The sequence below is a fragment of the Microtus ochrogaster genome, chromosome X (genome assembly GCF_000317375.1).
Source record: "Microtus ochrogaster isolate Prairie Vole_2 chromosome X, MicOch1.0, whole genome shotgun sequence".
NCBI lineage: Eukaryota > Metazoa > Chordata > Mammalia > Rodentia > Cricetidae > Microtus > Microtus ochrogaster.
The window spans coordinates 54,398,111-54,403,774 of record NC_022026.1 but is presented as its reverse complement, the minus strand read 5'-3'; the positions used below and the strand labels follow the sequence as shown (position 1 = coordinate 54,403,774).

The 5,664-nt window shown below is 41.9% G+C and overlaps 1 protein-coding gene and 1 pseudogene across 1 annotated transcript in view; one reads left to right on the top strand and one right to left on the bottom strand.

Annotated features, from left to right (window-relative positions):
* LOC102000351 (spindlin-2B-like) overlaps window positions 1–5,664 on the bottom strand; it is a 70,625-nt gene that overhangs the window by 61,801 nt on the left and 3,160 nt on the right. The gene's annotated exons all lie outside the window — the stretch shown is intronic.
* On the top strand, window positions 4,758–5,658 carry LOC101983904 (annotated as a pseudogene).

The following is a 5,664-nucleotide window of genomic DNA, read 5'->3' as shown; positions in this document are numbered from 1 at the left end:
AAAAAGAAAAAATAAGAAAATCAAAACCAAAAAAGAAAATAGAGAGGCTCAATGGCTCCTGAATACCTGGCAATAGTGGAGCACGCCTTTAATCCAAAAAAAAAAAAAAAGAGAGAGAGAGAGAGAGAGAAAGAAAGAAAGAAAGAAAGAAAGAAAGAAAGGAAGGAAGGAAGAAAAGCAGTCAGTAAAATTTTCCCAGCCCAAAAAAGCCCAGGGCCAGATTGGTTTTAGCACAAAATTCTGTAAGACTTTCAAAGAAGAGTTAATGCCAATGCCTCTCAAGTTATTCCACAAAATAGAAACAGAAGGAACATTGCCCAGTTTATTCTATTAGGCCACAATTGTCCTGATACCCAAACCACATAAAGACCCAACAAAAAAGAGAATGACAGTCTATTTTCTTTGTGAACACAGATGCAAATATGCTCAAGAAAATACTTACAAATTGAATCCAAGAGCATATCAAAAAGATAATTCACCATGATCTAGTAGACTTTATCCCAAAGATTCAGGGATGCTTCAACATATTTAAATTAATAAATATAATCCACTAAATAAACAAACTGAAAGACCAAAATCATAGGATTATCACAGATCTTGAAGGGACAATTTTCAGTTTCATATGGAAACAGAAAAAATCCAGGGTAGCAAAAACAATTCTGAACAATTAAAAATTGCTGGAAGTCTTCCCATTCCAAATTTCAAGTTGCTCTACAAAACTATTAATAAAAAACACCATGGTATTGACATAAAAACAGGCATGTTGATCAATGGATTTAAATTGAAGTCCAGGCATAAATTCATATACCTAAGGAACCTAATTTTTGATAAAAATGCCAGAAATACACACTGGAAGAAAGAAAGTATCTTCAACAAATGGTGTTATCTAACTGAATATCTACATGTAGAAGAATCCAAATAGATCTAAACTATCACCCTGCACAAAACTCAATTAAAAATGGATCAAAGACCTCAACATAAAAATAGATGCACTAAACCTGATTGAAGAGAAAGTGGGGAATAGCCTTGAAATAACTGACACAGTAGGCAACTTTCTAAACAGAGCACTGATAGCACAGGCACTAACAGCAACAATAACCTCATGAAACTGAAAAGTTTCTGTAAGGCAAAGGACACTGTCACTTGTATAAAGCAGTAGCCTATAGAATAGAAAAATGTTTTTACCAATTCCACGTCTGATAGAGGGGTAATATCCATAGTATATAAAGAACTTAAGAAACTAAGTATCAAAAAAACCCAAATAATTCAATTAAAAGCTCAAATACAGATCTAAATAGAGAATTCTCAGTATAGGAAACCCGAATGTCTGAGAAACATTTAAAGAAATGTTTAATATCCTTAGCTAGTAGGGAAATTCAAATCAAAACTACTTCGAGATTTCATCTTACACCCATCAGAATGTCTACAGGTCCATACAGTTGACAGTTCATGTTGAGGAAGATGTGGAGCAATGGGAACACTTATTCATTGCTGGTGGGAGTGTAACAAAGTCTTACATCTACTATGAAAATCAGTGTGATGTTTTCTCAGGAAGGTGGGAACTGATCTCTCTCAAGATCCCTTTATAACACTCTTAGGCATGTACCCAAAAGACATTTCATCCTACTACAAGGACACTTGCTCAAACATTTATTGCTGATCTGCACATAATAGCAGGAAACGGAAAACAACCTAGATGTCTCTTAACAAAAGAATGGAGTATTACTAAGCTATTAAAAATGACATCACTAAATTTGCAGGCAAGTGGAAAAGACACCATGAACGTTACAAGATATTATAAGGCAATGGTGGCACAAAACTTTTGGGAATAACTAGCCAAGATCTGATTTTGATTAAGGCCCACTATATCAGATATATGACCCATACCTGAAACTGCTAGGGGTGACCAAACTCAGAGACCTGGGGTAAAACCGAATAACAGTGGTCTAAAAAAAAGGAAAGAAATGTAGTGAAGAAATGACTCTTAGTGATATTCTGCCATACTCATACATCGGGGCCTTATTCAAATATCCTTGGAGAACCTTCCTCCTGCAGCAGATGGGAACACATACAGAGATGCACAGCCAGACAGTACACTGAGTGGAACACACATCCTCAAATCTCTCCTCCCAGAGCTCAGGGAACCCTGTGGAAGAGGAGGAAGAGAGAATGTAAGACCCAGAGAGGATGGAGGACACTAGCTGAACAAGGTCCTCTAAATCAACTGAGCAAATTTCATATAAACTCACAGAGACTGAAGCATACATAGAGATTACAGCTTACACGGGTCTGCACCAGGTCCTCTATGTGTTGTAAAATGGCGCAAGAGAGACCTTGCCAGAGGCCTCATGGCAGGCAGGAAACAAATATGCTATGCTGGCAAAGCTTAAGTGAGGAGTTTATTGAGAGAAAGGTAAAGGAGAGGGAAGAGGGAAAGACAAATACAGAGAGGAAGAAAAGGCAAGGACCAATCTGTCTCTTCAGAAGAGCAGTGGAAACGAGAGATTGGAGGTGGGTGGAGCTTGTCTCTTAAAGAGACCTTTGCATCTGTGTATGGACTACATAGTGACTTAGCAGCCATAGGACTCTGGGTTGGTCAGCACACTGCCTGGGTTTATCTTGCCAGGGTCCAGGGGCCACCATCATGCCTTAATGCTAAACACTATGTATATGCATTATAGCTTTTGATTTAGTATTTTTGGGAATTGAGATCCTTTTTTGTTTATTATTATTATTAGTGGTAGTGGTGGTTTTTTGAGAGAGGGTCTCTCTATGTAACCCTGGTTGTCCTGGAACTATGTGGACCAGGCTGGCCTTGATCTCATAGAGCTCTTATCTGCCTCTGTCTCCCAAGAACTAGGATTAAAGTAGTGGGGCCATCAGGGCAAGCTTGGTTTAGTATTTTTGTGGAAATCCCAAGTTTGTGAAAGAGTGAGCCTCTGATCCTTGTCCCTTCTCTTGGGCTCTTTGTCTTCTGTTGGTTTACCTTGACCAACTTTGATGTTCTGGTTATTTTATCTGATTATATTTTATTTCATTATGCTCTTTATTATCTCTTAGGAACCTGTTCTTTTCTAATGAGAGACAGAAATGGAGTGGATCCAGATGGGAGGGGAGGTAGAGAGGAGCTGAGAGGGGTGGAGGGAGGAGAAGCTCTAATCAGGATCTATTGTTTGAGAAAAGAATCTATTGTCAATAAAAAAAAAAGGTGGTGATGGGAAGAATGCTTCTGATATCCACACTGGGAATGAAAGGATGCCTGGAAAGGGCAGAAAAACAAATGGCCAATGCAGAGAAATAGGAAAGAGAGGCTCAGTCACTCATCTTCCTGATGTTGGGAGGCTGGGTGGCTGGTGAATAGAAGCCCTTTTCAAATATAGTTTTATCCTCCTCTCTGACTCGTGCTGAGGATTTAGCTTTCAAGAGGATGTTCCTCAGTATGTCCTTGTGGTGGTTTGAATAAGGTGGGCCCCACAGTCTCATATATGAATGCTTTGGGAGTGGCACTAGGAAGTATGGCCTGATTGGAGTAGGTATGACTTTGATTATTGTGACAGATTCAACAGAGTCCTTGTACCTGCCATAAATCTGGAGTGATGGCACCTAGGCTTTGAAGTAACCTTTTGTACATAGTCACTTATTGTTAGCTGAGGTTTATCAGGCTGCTTTTCCTGAAGGATCCATAAAGATTTTACATAAGTTAGTCTGAAGATATACCTGGCAAACCAGAAAATCTTGTAGGGATGAGAATTGCTTATGTAATGGTTCCTTCACAGGACTTCTAGATCAGATAAGAGCTGTACAGAAATCGATTTGCTAGAAGTGCCTTTTGTGTAACATGAAAGAGGCTTATGCGAAGCTGCTAGGTATTCAGTTCTTCACAGACTTTTCCATCTCGCTGCTAGCAAAAGCTGTAATACATCCTTCTTTGATAGAATAGTGAATTGCTTAACTCAGAACAAAGACAATTGTTAGAGTAGGTATGGCCTTGGTGGAGGAAGTGTGTCACGTTGGGGGGGGAGGGGTTCAAAAGCCCAAGCCAGGTGCTGTGGTGCTCTCCCTTCCTCTTGCATGCTGATCTGGATGGAGAACTTTCAGCTCCTTCCCCAGCACCATGACAGCCCGTGTGCCACCATGCTTCCTGCTACAATAATTGATAGATTTTCAATCTCCAGTTAATGGAAATCCACTGATGCCATTCTAATAAGCCAATCAAACCAAATTATTAAATTCAGGTTTAATGAACAGAGCTAAGCACTCCTGGGTGACCCTCAGGAGGGCAGGAGAAATCACATGGCAACCAGGTCTTAAGTAGCCTATAGGCATAGCCTTGAGCAAGCCCAAGGAGGAGCTGACTTTTGGTGAACTTTCTCAGGGGCAGAGTTTGAAGAGAGTAGCTCCAGAGGAGGGGTGGCTGCTTGTTGAACTGAAAGTGGAGTTTAGAGAGGCAGCTCCAGGGGAGATGCTGCTAGTCATGCTGAGGATGGGGTCTGGAATAGGGCTCCTCTGGGTGGAGATTCCAAACATCCCAACCCTTTTGGGTATATATATGGATGCCAGTAGGGCTTCCATCTAAACAATGATAATGACTTAAGCTTCTGAAACTGTAAATTAGCCCCCAATTAAATATTTTTCTTTATTATAGTTGCCATGGTCATGGTGTCTCTTCACAGAAATAGAAACACTGACTGACAATAATCACACATCAAAATGGAAGACATGGGATTTGGGGATAAAGCGCGGCCCCGTGACAGTTGCGGCGGGAGAGCGGCGGGGCAGAGAGCGTGACTCGCCTGCTCCAGTGCCACTGGCTCTCGCTGTGCTTCCCGCCGCCGCCGCGGCGCAACCATGTCGGAAGAGAAGCCCAAGGAGGGAGTGAAGACAGAGAATGACCACATCAACCTGAAAGTGGCGGGACAGGATGGCTCAGTGGCGCAGTTCAAGATCAAGAGGCACACACCACTGAGCAAGCTGATGAAGGCATACTGCGAGAGGCAGGGCTTGTCAATGAGGCAGATTCGATTCCGGTTTGATGGACAACCAATCAATGAAACAGACACCCCAGCCCAGCTGGAGATGGAGGATGAGGACACCATTGACGTGTACTCCAGCAGCAGACAGGAGGAACAGCTTCCCAAGGGACCGTCCCCACACCTGGTCATTGTCTTGACATCTGCTATTGAATGGTGACCATGCAGCCACACCAATCACAGAAGTGTCAGCAGAAGCCAGAGTCCCTTACTGGTTATCCTTTTCTGATGTGCTTGGAGCGGACTACAGACATCATGCAGGGATGAAAGTGTTGTGTAGCGCATTGCCTTTAGGGGAAAAGAGAGCAAGGTTTTGGGATTTGTTTATGTTTTCATTTCTGCTTCCTCCCATCCCTAAAATATTTTCCCCCAAAACTTGGAGCTGGGTGTGGACTCAGCCTGCCACCTGACTCTGACCCTCAGAACTGTGGTTGCTTTTAGAGTGATTTGCCCTGGTCAAGGAGAGAGCTTGTGGTCCCATTACCCAGTGGGCTTGCCTATGGGATGTTGAGATGGGAGAGAGGGACAGAATTGCACCTATTTGTTGTAGGTATAGAATATTAAAACATTGAAATACTATCAGCTTGAGCTTTGTCAAATGGTAAAGTTAAAGGGAAAAGACCATTGGAAGGAG